Source organism: Pan troglodytes, chromosome 1 (genome assembly GCF_028858775.2).
Source record: "Pan troglodytes isolate AG18354 chromosome 1, NHGRI_mPanTro3-v2.0_pri, whole genome shotgun sequence".
NCBI classification, from domain to species: Eukaryota; Metazoa; Chordata; class Mammalia; order Primates; family Hominidae; genus Pan; species Pan troglodytes.
Window position 1 is genome coordinate 207,015,711 of NC_072398.2, and position 14,393 is coordinate 207,030,103.

Sequence of the window (14,393 nt, forward strand, 5' to 3'; positions counted from 1 at the left end):
CAGAAGAAGGGACATGTAAGGCAAGGTATGGGGGAAGGGGCTCAGAGCTTCCATGGCCTCCCTGGTTGTGCCACCCTTCAGGAGGCTCCACTTTTTCAAGTATCCAGAAGCTCCTGAACCCTGTCCTCGTGGATTTTCACGGAGGCTTCATGACATCAGCATTCCTTACCTCAGGGTATAGGATGGGACCCTCTTATGGGAGGGTCTTAAGACCCACAATCAGTTGGGCCAGGCACTAACACTTTGGGAGGGTGAGGCAGGTGGGTCATCTGAGGTCAGGAGTTCGAGACCAGCCTGGCCAACATGGCGAAACCCCATCTCTACTATAAATACAAAAATTAGCCAGGCATGGTGGCAGGCGCCTGTAATCCTAGCTACTGGGGAGGCCGAGGCAGGAGAATTGCTTGAACCCAGGAGGTGGAGGTTGCAGTGAGCTGAGATTACGCCATTGCGCTCCAGCCTGGGCGACAAGAGTGAGACTCAGTTTCAAAAAAAAAAAAAAAAGGGCCAGGCACGGTGGCTTGCGCCTATAATCCCAGCATTTTGGGAGGCCAAGGTGGGCAGATCACCTGAGGTCGGGAGTTTGAGACCAGCCTGATGAACATGGAGCAATCCTATCTCAACTAAAAATACAAAATTAGTCGGGCTTGGTGGCGGGCACCTATAATCCCAGCTACTCAGGAGGCTGAGGCAGGAGAATCGCTTGAACCCGGGAGGCGGAGGTTACAGCGAGCTGAGATCACGTCATTGCACTCCAGCTTGGGCAGTAAGAGCGAAACTCCATCTCATTAAAAAAAAAAAGAAGAAGAAAAAGAAGAAAGAAAGAAACCACAATCAGAAAGGGTCAGGGTTCATTCTTCACAGAACTAGAAAAAAAATTCTAAAATTCATGTGGAACCAAAAAGACCCCATATAGGCAAAACAGAACTAAGCAACAAGAACGAATCTGGAGGCATCACTGTACCTGATTTCAAACTATACTACAAGGCCATACTCACCAAAACCACATGATACTGGTATAAAAATAGGCACATAGACCAATGGAACAGAATAGAGAACACAGAAATAAACCCAAATACTTACAGCCAACCGATCTTCAACAAAGCAAACAAAATCATAAAGTAGGGAAAGGACACCCTTTTCAACAGTGGTGCTGGGGTAATTGGCTATCCACTTGTAGGAGAATGAGACTGGATCCTCATCTCACCTTATACAAAAATCAACTCGGGCCGGGCGCGGTGGCTCACGCCTGTAATCTGAGCACTTTGGGAGGCTGAGGCGGGCGGATCACAAGGTCAGGAGCTCGAGACCACGGTGAAACCCCATCTCTACTAAAAATACAAAAAATTAGCTGGGCGCAGTGGCAGGCGCCTGTAGTCCCAGCTACTCGGGAGGCTGAGGCAGGAGAATGGCGTGAACCCGGGAGGCGGAGCTTGCAATGAGCTGAGATCACGCCACTGCACTCCAGCCTGGGCGACAGAGCAAGACTCCGTCTCAAAAAAAAAAAAAAATTCAACTCAAGATGGATTAAGGACTTAAATCTAAGACTTGAAACTATAAAAATTCTAGAAGATAACATTGGAAAAGCCCTTCTAGACATTGGCTTAGACAAGAATTTCATGACCAAGAACCCAAAAGCAAATGCAATAAAAACAAAGATAAACAGCTGGGACTTAATTAAACTAAAGAGTTTGTGCACAGCAAAAGGAACAGTCAGCAGAGTAAATAGACAACCCATAGAATGGGAGAAAATCCTCACTAACTATACATCTGACAAAGGACTAATATCCAGAATCTACAACAAACTCAAACAAATCAGCAAGAAAAAAACAATCCCATCAAAAAGTGGGCTAAGGGCCAGGTGGGGTGGCTCACGCCTGTAATCCCAGCACTTGGGGAGGCCGAGGTAGGCAGATCACCTGAGGTGAGGAGTTTGAGACCAGCATGGCCAACATGGCAAAACTCCATCTCTACTACAAATACAAAAAATCAACTGGGCGTAGTGGCACGCACCAGTAATCCCAGCTACTCGGGAAGCTAAGGCAGGAGAATCACTTGAACCTGGGAGGCAGAGGTTGCAGTGAGCCGAGATCACTGCACTCCAGCCTGGGCAACAGAGTGAGACTCTGTCTCAAAAAAAAAAAAAAAAAAGGGCTAAGGACACAAATAGACAATTCTTAAAAGAAGATACACAAATGGTCAATAAACATTATGAAAAAATGTTCAACATCACTAATGATCAGGAAATGCAAATCAAAACCACAAGTAACTCCTGTTACTTGCAGGAGTAAGTAACAACCTTACTCCTGCAAGAATTGCCATAATCAAAAAATAAAAAAAAAACGGTAGATGTTGGAGTGGATGCTGTGATCAGAGAACACCTCTACACTGCTGGTGGGAATGTAAACTAGTACAGTGACTATGGAAAACAGTGTGGAGATCCCTTAAAGAACTAAAAGTAGAACCACCATTTGATCCAGCAATCCCACTACTGTGTATCTACCCAGAGGAAAAGAAGTCATTATACAAAAAAGATACTTGCACACGTATGATTATAGCAGCATAATTTGCAATTGCAAAATCGTGGAACCAACCCAAATGCCCATCAATCAACAAGTAGAAAAAGAAACTGTGATAGATAGATCGATAGATAGATAATGATTGAATACTACTCAGCCATAAAGAGGAATGAATTAATGGCATTCACAGTGACCTGGATGAGATTGGAGACTATTATTCTAAGTAAAGTAACTCAGGAATGGAAAACCAGACATCGTATGTTTTCATTGATATGTGGGAGCTAAGCTATGAGGATGCAAAGGCATAAAAATGATACAATGGACTTTGGGGACTTGGGGGGAAGGGTGGGAGAGAGGTGAGGGATAAAAAACAACAAATAGGGTATAGTGTAAACTGCTCAGGTGATGGGTGCACCCAAATCTCACAAATCACCACTAAAGAACTTACTCATCTGCCGAGTGCGGTGGCTCAAACCTGTAATCCCAGCACTTTGGGAGGCCAAGGCAGGCAGAACACTTGAGGTTGGGAGTTCAAGACCAGCCTGGCCAATGTAGTGAAACCCCGTATCTACTAAAATTACAAAAACTAGCTGGGCGTGGTGGTGCATGCCTGTAATCCCAGCTACTCGGGAGGCTGAGGTGGGAGAATCGCTTGAACCCAGGAGGTGGAGTTTGCAATGAGCCAAGATCTCACCACTGCACTCCAGCCTGGGCCACAAAGCAAGACTCCATCTCAAAACAAAAACAAAAACAAAAAACAAAACAAAACAAAGTATGTAACCAAACACCACCTGTACCCCAATAACCTATGGGAAATGTTTTTTTTTTAAGGGCTGGGGAACATGAGAGTCCTGCCATTGCGCAGATGAAAGGAGGGCAGAGGAACTGCTTCTGTGGCCTAACACACCCAACACTGGAACAAAAGACTGTAACAAAGGCGATGGGAGTTATAAGCCAGGAACCATGATTGTAAACCAATAAATAGGATAGGCATGTTGGCTCACACCTATAATCCCAGCTCTTTCGGAGGCCAAGGCAGAAGGATCACTTGGGTCCAGGAGTTCAAGACCAGCCTGGGCAACACAGTGAGACCTTGTCTCTACTAAAAACAAATAAATTGTCCAGGTGTGGTGGCACATACCTGTAGTCCCAGCTACTTGGGAGGCTGAGGTGGGAGGATCACCTCAAACTGGGGAAGTCAAGGCTGCAGTGAGCCATCTTTGTGCCAATGCACTCCAGCTGGACAACAGAGCAAGACAGTATCTCAAAAAAACTAAAAAATATATATATATATAATGTATATGCTATATATATTTTTATATATAGTATATATACTATATAGTATATATTATATATAGTATATATACTATATAGTATATATTATATATAGTATATAGTATATATTATATATAAATATATATATTTATAGTATATAAATATATATATTTTATACACGCTATATAGTATATATTATATATACTATATATAACTATACTATATATAGTATACTATACTATAAGTATGCTATATATACTATATATAACTAGACTATGTATAGTATACTATACTGTAAGTATACTATATATACACTATATATGGCTATATATATAGTATATATACTATATATAAGTATATATAGTATATATACTATATATTTATATATACTATATAGTATAAATATATACTTATAGTATATATATAGTATATATATAGTATATATAAAGTATATATATTTTATATATAGTATATATACTATATATATTTTATATATAGTATATATACTATATATATTTTATATATAGTATATATATTTTATATATAGTATATATAGTATATATAGTATATATATTTTATATATATACTATATATATTTTATATATAAGGAGTAAGGTTGTATCAAATTGTGGTTTTGATTTGCATTTCCTGATCATTAGTGATGTTGAACATTTTTTCATAATGTTTATTGACCATTTGTATATAAAGAAGTGGAAAAATCTAAGTGCTTGTATTCCGTGTTGAACAGAAAGAGGCAACTGCACAAAAGTAACTAAAATATGTGGGAAAAATAATGAGTATTTTAATAAGGTCTGTTTGTACAGATTTTTCTCAGCCTTGACTCCCTATCTCTGTTGACAAGAATGTTTCTTCCTCCTGGCTTAGGGAGGACATCTTTCACATGGGAGTTTTATCTCCTGCTTTCAGGAAGAAGGAAGAGAGGTCAGAGTGCCCTTCTTATATCTGCTGTTTTTCAAGTGCCTTCAGTTCAAAATAATCCTATGCCAAAGTGGCATATTTTGGAGTGGCATATTCTGCCACCCTTCAAGGGCATGGTAACCAGGTAAACCATCAAGATACCCCCTCTCCTTTCACAGGGTCACATCTGGTCTGAAGACCCTGTTCAGGTCTGCCTCCTGTTCTGTTTCTCCTTTATATTTCACAGGCATTAACCTCAATAAATTTATTGCATTTCTTGCTCTATCTTGGCATCTGCTTCCTAGAGGACTCACCATAGGACCTAGTAAATCCACTTCGAGACATTTACCCATGAGAAGTGAGAGCATACATCTACAAAAAGACTGGTACACAGATGTTCATAGAAGCTTCATTCTTTTTCTTTCTTTTTTTTCTTTTTTTTTTTTAACAGTCTCTCCGTCACCCAGACTCTGCAGTGGCTCGATATCAGCTCACTGCAACCTCTGTCTCCCAGGTTCGTGCGATTCACATGCCTCAGCCACCTGAGTAGCTGGGATTACAGGCATGCGCCACCACACCAGGCTAATTTTTGTATTTTTAGTAGAAACGGGGTTTCAACATGTTGTCCAGGCTGGACTCGAACTCCTGGCCTGTGATCTACCCACCTTGGCCTCTCGAAGTGCTGGGATTACAGCGTGACCCCCCACACCTGGCCTAGAAGCTTCATTCCTAATGGCCCCAAACTGGAAACAACCCAAATGTCCAGCAACAGGTGAGTGGATAAACAAATTATAGAATAGCCACATGTATTCGTCAAGGTTCCTCAGGGAAACAGAACCAACAGTATGTGTATAGCTATCCAGAGACTAGAGATAGTGATAGAGGTAAAAAGATTTATGATGAGAAATTGGCTCATGTGATTATGGAGGCTGAGAAGTCCCAAGATCTGCAGTCAGCAAGCTGGAGACCCAGGAGAGCTGATGGAGTCATTCCAATCTGAGGGCAATGTCCCAGCTCAAGGAGTCAGGGAGGTGAAATTCCCTCTTACCCAGCCTTTTGGTTCTATTCAGGTCTTCAATGGATTGGATGAAGTCTACCCCTGTTAGGGAGAGCAATCTGCTTTACTAGGTCTACTGATTCAAATGTTAATCTCATCTAAAAATATCCCCACAGATACACCCAGAATAATGTTTAACCAAATGTCTGGGCACCTCATTGCCCAGTCAAGCTGACACATACAATTTACCATCACACCATATGATAGGATACTATACGGTCACAAAAAGGAATGAAGTACAGATATATACAAAACAGGCAGGGCGCGGTGGCTCACGCCTATAATTCCAGCACCGTGGGAGGCTGAGGCAAGCCAAGATGGCACCACTGCACTCCAGCCTGGATGACAGAAGGAGACTCCATCTCAAACAACAACAACAAATGGATGAATCTTACATACTCAGCAAAAGAAACCAGATACACAAGAAAGTAAACATACTGTATGATTGTAAAAGAAAGCAGATTAGTGGTTGCCTAGGGCATGAATTAGAAGAGAAATCAAGTGGGACGGAGCACAAGGGAACCTTTTGGGGTGATGGAAATGTCCCATATTTTTACTGTGATGGCTCTCACACAGGTGTACAAATCTGCCAAAACTCACTGGAAAGGTACACTTAGAGTGGGCACATGTTATCATATCTAAACTATGGCTCAGTAAATGGGCCAGGCACAGTGCCTCACACCTGCAATCCCAGCACTTTGGGAGGCCAAGGCAGGCAGATCACCTGAGGTCAGGAGTTCAAGACCAGCCTGGCCAACATGGGGAAACCCCGTCTCTGCTAAAAACACAAAAAGTTAGCCAGGCGTGGTGGTGCACACCTGTAATCCCAGCTACTCAGGAGGCTGAGGCAGGAGGATTGCTTGAAGCTGGGAAGTGGAGGTTGCAGTGAGCTGAAATCATGTCACTTCACTCCAGCCTGGGCAACAGAGCTAGACTCCATCTCAAAAAAAAAATTATAGCTCAATAAATGTAATTTAATAATATAATCTAATTTTAACTAAATTCATCTTCACCAAATGGATAAGTGGCTTTACAGGCTTCCTTCAAACAACTATAGTTTGCAGATAATATGTAGGCACAGCAGCCAGCTGGCAGTTTTCTAGAACAAACTCTCCCACTCACTTGCGGTGTGGGCTGGGGTGCATCCCTCCCTTCCTGCCTATAAAGTGAGGAGATTAAACCAGATCAGTAGTCTTTTATAGGCGGTTCCACCCTCCAGGTATGGTTTTGTTGTTGTTGTTGTTTTTTGTTTGGAGATTGAGTCTCACTCTTTAGCCCAGGTTGGAGTGCAGTGGCACAATCATAGCTCACTGCAGCCTCAACCTCCTGGGCTCAAGCAATCTTCCTTCTCAACTTCCTGAGTAGCTGGAACTGTAGTCATGTGCCACCATGCCCAGCCATTTTTTTTTTTTCTGTAGAGGGGGCCTCTGCTATGTTAATCGGTTGAACTCCTGGGCTCAAGCAATCCTCCTGCCTCAGCCTCCAAAATGCTGGGATTACAGGATAAGCCACTGCACCTTAATTTGTTTTTTTTTCCTCTCCCCAACATGAGACAAGACAGATACAATTCTATATATTGGATTTCTGATAATAATTTGTTTGAAAAAGAAGCTTTGTGGCCTTTTAAGGATGACTGAAATCCATTAACAGGATGACCTCTATACATTTTTTTTTTAAAACAGGGTCTCCCTCTGTCACGCAGGCTGGAGCATAGTGGTACAATCATGGCTTACTGCAGCTTCAACCTCTTGGGCTCAAGTGATCCTCCCACCTCAGCCTTCCTAGTAGGTGGGACTACAGGTGTGTGCCACCATGCCTAATTATTTTTTCAGAGGTAGGGTCTCAGTATGTTGCCCAGGTTGGTTTTGAACTCCTGGCCTTAAGCAGTCCTCCCACCTCGGCCTGGCTTCAACATTCTCACACAGTCATGCATGGCTTAATGGTGGGGATTTTTTTCTGAAAAACGCATCATTAGGCAATTTCATCAATGTCCAAACATCAAAGTATACTTACACAAACCTAGATGATATAGGATATTGCTCCTAGGCCACAAACTTGAACAGCATGTTACTGTACTGAATACTATAGTCAACTGTAACACAGTGACCATGTTGGCCAGGCTGGTCTCAAACTCCTGACCTCAAATGATCTGCCTGCCTCAGTCTCTCAAAGTGCTGGGATTACAGGTGTGAGCCACTGCACCTGGCCCAGAGGCTGCTTTACAGTTAACTTTCTAATATATAAATAGAAGGAGTACACTCTAAACTATACTTTTTAGTAGTTATTAAAAACTATTAATACTAATATTATATGTGTATATATTGTAACCCATAAATATATATATCCTATGTATCCCCAAAAATTAAAAACAAAAAGTTATACAAAATAAAAAGCATAGTATAGTAAATACATAAACCAGTAACATAATCATTTATTATCATTATCAAGAATTATATACTGTACATAATTGTATATGCTATACTTTTTTATTTTTTGAGACAGGATCTCATTCCCACCTTGGCCTCCCAAAGCACTGGGATTACAGGTGTAGGCCACCATGCCTGGCCTATGCTATACTTGTATACAACTGACAGCCCAGTAGGTTTATTTACACCAGCAACACCACATAACAATAATGACATTAACTTATGACATTAAGACAGCTATGACATCGCTATAATTCTATAATCTTTATAATCAGCTCATTATAATCTCATGGGAGCCCCATTGTATATAGGTGGGGTCCCCAAACCCCAGGCCACAGACCAGTACCAGTCTGCGGCCTGTTAGGAAGTAGGCCACACCACCAGAGGTGATCAGCGGGTGAGCAAGCGAAGCTTCATCTGTATTTACAGCCACCCCCCACCACTTGCATTACCGCCTGAGCTCCACCTCCTGTCAGATTGGTGGCAGCATTAGATTCTCATAGGAGCATGAACCCTACTGTGAACTGCGCATGCGAGGGATCTAGGTTGCACGCTCCTTATGAGAATCGAATGCCTGATGATCTGTCACTGTCTCCTATTACCCCCAGATAGGACTGCCTAGTTGCAAGAAAACAAGCTCAGAGCTCCCACCGATTCTACACTATGATGAGCTATATAATTATTTCATTATATAATACAGCTTAATAATAATATAAATAAAGCGCACAATAAATGTAATGTGCTTGAATCATCCTGAAACCATCCCCCATCCTTGATCCATGGAAAAACTGTCTTCCATGAAACTGGTCCCTGGTAGGGAGGTGGTGGGTCAGCCCCAGCCCAGCCAGCCGCCCCGTCCGGGAGGGAGGTGGGGGTTCAGCCCCCGCCCGGCCAGCCGCCCCGTCCAGGAGGGAGGTGGGGGTTCAGCCCCCGCCCTGCCAGCCGCCCTGTCGGGGAGGGAGGTGGGGGTCAGCCCCCGTCCGGCCAGCCGCCCCATCCGGGAGGGAGGTGGGGGGCGCCTCTGCCCGGCCACCCCTTCTGGGAAGTGAGGAGCCCCTCTGCCCGGCCACCACCCTGTCTGGGAGGTGTACCCAACAGCTCATTGAGAACGCACCATGATGACGATGGCGGTTTTGTGGAATAGAAAAGGGGGAAAGGTGGGGAAAAGATAGAGAAATCAGATTGTTGCTGTGTCTGTGTAGAAAGAAGTAGACATGGGAGACTTCATTTTGTTCTGTACTGGGAGGGGTTCTTCTGCCTTGGGATGCTGTTGATCTGTGACCTTGCCCCCAGCCCTGTGCTCTCTGGGGCATGTGCGGTGTCCACTCAGGGTTAAATGGATTAAGGGCGGTGCAAGATGTGCTTTGTTAAACAGATGCTTGAAGGCAGCATGCTCGTTAAGAGTCATCACCACTCCCTAATCTCAAGTACCCAGGGACACAAACACTGCGGAAGGCCGCAGGGTCCTCTGCCTAGGAAAACCAGAGACCTTTGTTCACTTGTTTATCTGCTGACCTTCCCTCCACTATTGTCCTATGACCCTGCCAAATCCCCCTCTGCGAGAAACACCCAAGAATGATCAATAAAAAAAAAAAAGAAAAGAAATAGCTAAACAAGCCAATAAAGTATAAGGCTATGATAACTAATCCATTTGAATAAGACAGCATAGAGCATCCAGAAATGACCAAAATACATAAAGTGGCATTTCAAATCAATGGAGAAGAGAGGGTGTGGTAGTTCATGCCTGTCATCCCAACACTTTGAGGCAAAGGTGGGAAAATTGCTTGAGGTCAGGAGTTTGAAACCCGTCTCTACAAAAATTTAAAAAATTAGCTAGGCATGATGGCACATGCCTGCAGTCCTACCTGTTAATACTTGGGAGGCTGAGGTAGGAGAATTACTTGAGCCCAGGAGCTTGAGGGTGTAGTGCACTATGATCGCACCACTGCACTCCAGCCTGGGTGATGGAGTGAGATCCTGACTCTAAAAAATAAAAAGGGGCAATGGTAGGTTATCCAGAATTGTATTGTAGTATAGGGTAGCCCACTGGAAAAAATAAATTCAAATCCCTATCTCACAAGTTTCATTGAAAGAGATTTCACACAAGCAAAGATTTAAATGTAATAAATAAATGAACCTATAAAACTATTACAAAACAAAAAAACAAACAAACAAAAAAAAACAAAAAAAAGAAACTGTTCCCTGGTGCCAAAAAGGTTGGAGACTACTGGTATACAGGGCCAATTATTGACCAAAACCTTGTTATGAAGCCCATGATTGTATTTCTTCAGTTCTTTCCCATGCCCTTTGTTACATGATACCAATTGTTACATGTTAGCCTAGATAACCAGGCTACAAAGAACAGTAAGCCTTGAGAATTCTATAAAGTCTTAAGGTAAAGGTTCTTACCTTTTCTCAGCCCCTACACGCACTCCTTGGTAAATCAGAGCTCCCTGATCTACTTTTCCAGGGAGATGTCATGTAGCATTTAAGAGTCAGACTCTAGGTCGGGCGTGGTGGCTCACACCTGTAATCCTAGCACTTTGGGAGGCCAAGGTGGGTAGATCGCTTGAAGTCAGGAGTTCGAGACCAGCCTGGCCAACATGGTGAAACCTCGTCTCTATTTAAAGTACAAAAATTAGCTGGGCATGGTGGCAGGCGCCTGTAATCCCAGCTACTCAAGAGGCTGAGGGAGGAGAATCCAGGAGGCGGAGTTTGCAGGGAACTGAGATTACGCCACTGCACTCCAGTCTGGGTGACAAGAGCAAAACTCCTTCTCAAAATAATAATAATAATCGAAGTTTTAATAGCAATTAGTTCTGAGTGGTAGGATAACAGGTGATTTTTGTTTCCTTTATATTTTTCATCTCCAAAGTTTTAACATGTATAACTAGGAAAAGTGTTATTTTAAGGCATTAAGCCAGAAGTAGTGTCTCACACCTGTAATCTCAACACTTTGGGAGGCCTTGGTGGGAGGACAGCTTGAGCCCAGGAGTTCAAGATGGGCCTGGGTAATGTAGCGAGACTCCATCTCTACAAAAATTAGAAAAAAAAAAAATTAGTGGGGCGTGGTGGCTTGCGTCTCAGTCTCAGCTACTTGGGAGGCTGAGGTGGGATGATCTCTTGAGCCTGGGAGGTCAAGGCTGCAATAAGTCATGACTCTGCCACTGCATTCCAGGCCGGGCAACAGAGCGAGACCCTGTCTCAAAAAAATAAAAATTAAAAAAATAATGTGGTGAAAAAATATGTCCATTAGCCATGAATTCTCCCACAGAGCAAAATTAGTCAGAGCAGGGGTTGAAAGGTGAGCCTGCACATAGATATTAATAAATTGATAAATGTGTACATATGTATGTGCCCAAAAGTTTCCAACTCACAAGTAAAGGAATGTTTAAATGAGAACACTGAGTTCTCGCAGTCTGAAGAACTTGGCTTGCTGCCCACTCACTAGAGTGAGGCAGCTTATAGGAAATACCAGGCAAGTCTTATCAAACAAATTAAATGAACATGCTTCTAATTGATTGTTTGCTCATGGAGACAGAGACACAACACCAAGCACTGTCTGTGGCAGTTGTCTGAATTAAGCAATTGTACCAATAAAATTAATGTTGTATTGACTCAAGGCTTTGGTTCTGCCTATGGAGTCAGGCTCATAATTCCACTGACTTAACACACAGTATTTGTCCCTGTGAGTCTCCTTCCAGCAAGCAGAATGGCTCAATGAGTGTGCCATTACCCACAAATCAAGGAAGAACTATTTCAGGATCAAGGAAATTCAGTTATATTGTTTACATTTGGGTTTTATTTGTGCAGTTCTGAGAACAGTACCAAGGAAAGTGGTTTTCTAACATAAATCTCAATAAAACATAGTGTCTTCAAGAAGAGGTGCAGCACCCAACAGATCATTTTCAGAAATTAACATTTGGAGGCCAAGTGCAGGGGCTCACACCTGTAATCCCAGCAATTTGGGAGGCTGACGCAGGATGATTGCTTGAGCCCAGGAGTTCAAGACCAGCCTGAGCAATATAGTAAAACTCGTCTCTACAAAAACCTTACAGAATTAGCCAAGCATGGTGGCACGAACCTGTAGTCCCAGCTACTAGGGAGGCTGAGGTGGGAGGATCATTTGAGCCTGGGAGGTGGAGGTTGCAGTGAGCTGTGATCGCACCACTATACTCCAGACAGAGCAAGACTGTCTCAAAAAAAAAAAAAAAAAAAAAAAACAAGGAAAGAAAGAAAAGAAGAAAGAGGCCGGGCACGGTGGCTCATGCTTGTAATCCCAGCACTTCGGGAGGCTGAGACGGGTGGATCATGAGGTCAGGAGTTTGAGACCAGCCTGGCCAACATGGTGAAACCCCATCTCTACTAAAAATACAAAAACTTAGCCAGGTGAGCTGGCGGGCATCTGTAATCCCAGCTACTTGGGAGGCTGAGGCAGGAGAATCGCTTGAACCCAGGAGGCAGAGGTTGCAGTGAGCCGAGATCCTACCACTGCACTCCAGCCTAGGCGACAGAGCAAGACTCCATCTCTAAAAAAAGGGAAAGAAGGAAAATAAAGAAAGAGAGAGAGAGAACTTATCATTTGGGTCTTCAGAAAAATTACCGGCCCTGGTGTTATACTCAGAATTAAATACAGTGCTCTTAGCACACTGGGCAGCACTTCCGGGATGCGATGTTGCGCTTCCAAAATCCCTTAGTGTATCTTCCCTTGCCCCTGTCCCCCAACCCCCAGCAGATTTGTAGTTTGGTAAATTACCCAGCTCAAGCCCTATCTCTGGCAGAAAGGAGTTCACTCTCTCTCTCTACTTTTCCCAGCATCATCTTTTTCTAGGTTCTGGGATCCTACAGCAGAAAACATCAAAGGGCACTTTGTGGGCTGGGCACAATGGCTCACGCCTGTAATCCCAGCACTTTGGAAGGCCGAGGTTGGTGAATTATTTAAGGTCAGGAGTTCGAGACTAGCTTGGCCAACATGGTGAAACCCCACCTCTACTAAAAATACAAAAATTAGCTGGGCGTGGTGGCACATGCCTGTAATTCCAGCTACTCGGGAGGCTGAGGCAGGAGAATCACTGGAACCCGGGAGGAAGAGGTTGCAGCGAGCTGAGACTGCACCACTACATTCAAGCCTGGGCGACAGAGCGAGACTCCATCTCAAAAAAAAAAAAAAAGGGACACTTTGAGTGTGAGGCAGAAAGCAATTCTGGTGAGTAAATACATGTCCCTCAGTTGCCTGTATTATTTCTCAAGGCATTATGAATAATAATAATTGCTGGCATTCAGGGCCAGCTTCTTGAGCGTGCTACTTGTGCACTGGAATGGGCCCCATGCTCAGAAGGACCCTGCACTTGGCTTAGTACTCTGCGATTGTCGTTTTGAATTTCTTAATAAATATTGAATGAAGGGCCTTGCATTTTCATGTTGTACTGGGCCCCTGTGATCCTGTTAACATTTTAGGGCACTTTCTATGCATCAGACTCCATTCTAAATCTTCACCCTATTAAACATGAGTGGCTGGAGTAGCACCAGACTGTGTAAATTTCCTCCATTACTTAAGGTAATTTGCAGGACTCTGTTTTCTTGCCACTGAAAGTATTTAACTGAGAGGGGCAGGGGAGACACTTGCTCAGCAAGGCCTTCCTAGGCAAACCTGTTTTAAAAATTAAAAACAAGGCCGGGGGCACAGTGGCTCACACCTGTAATTTCAGCACTTTGGAAGGCCAAGGCAGGCGGATCAATTAGGTCAGGAGTTTGAGACCAGCCTGGCCAACATGGTGAAAACCCATCTCTACTGAAAACAGAAAAATTAGCCAGGCATGGTGGCAGGAGCCTGTAGTCCCAGCTACTCGGGAGGCTGACGTAGGTGAATCGCTTGAACCCAGGAGGCGGAGGCTGCAGTAAGCCAAGATCCAGCCACTGCATTCACGCCTGGTCAACAGAGCAAGACTACATCTCAAAAAATAAAATAAAATAAAAATAAGTAAAAATCAAAAACAAGAAAAAACCTATCACATTACTGTTTCTTTCATATAACAAACCTGCATTTACTTTATTTTCTCATTGCCATCGCCCTAGAAATATAAGCTGTATGTTTTTCATTACTGAATTTCAAGCTTCTAGCACAATGACACATAACAGGGAATCAAACTTTTTTTTGTTTTGTTTTTCACATCAGCCTCCCAAAATGCTGGGATTTGG

At 43.3% G+C, this 14,393-nt stretch overlaps 1 long non-coding RNA gene across 1 annotated transcript in view; it reads right to left on the reverse strand.

Annotated features, from left to right (window-relative positions):
- Window positions 1-10,898, reverse strand: part of LOC129143489 (uncharacterized) — a 76,793-nt gene extending 65,895 nt beyond the window's left edge. Inside the window, exon 1 of the long non-coding RNA XR_008546952.2 lies at window positions 10,605-10,898. This is a non-coding gene — a long non-coding RNA (uncharacterized LOC129143489). The remainder of the gene's footprint in view (window positions 1-10,604) is intronic.
- Between the last annotated feature and the right edge of the window lie 3,495 nt (window positions 10,899-14,393).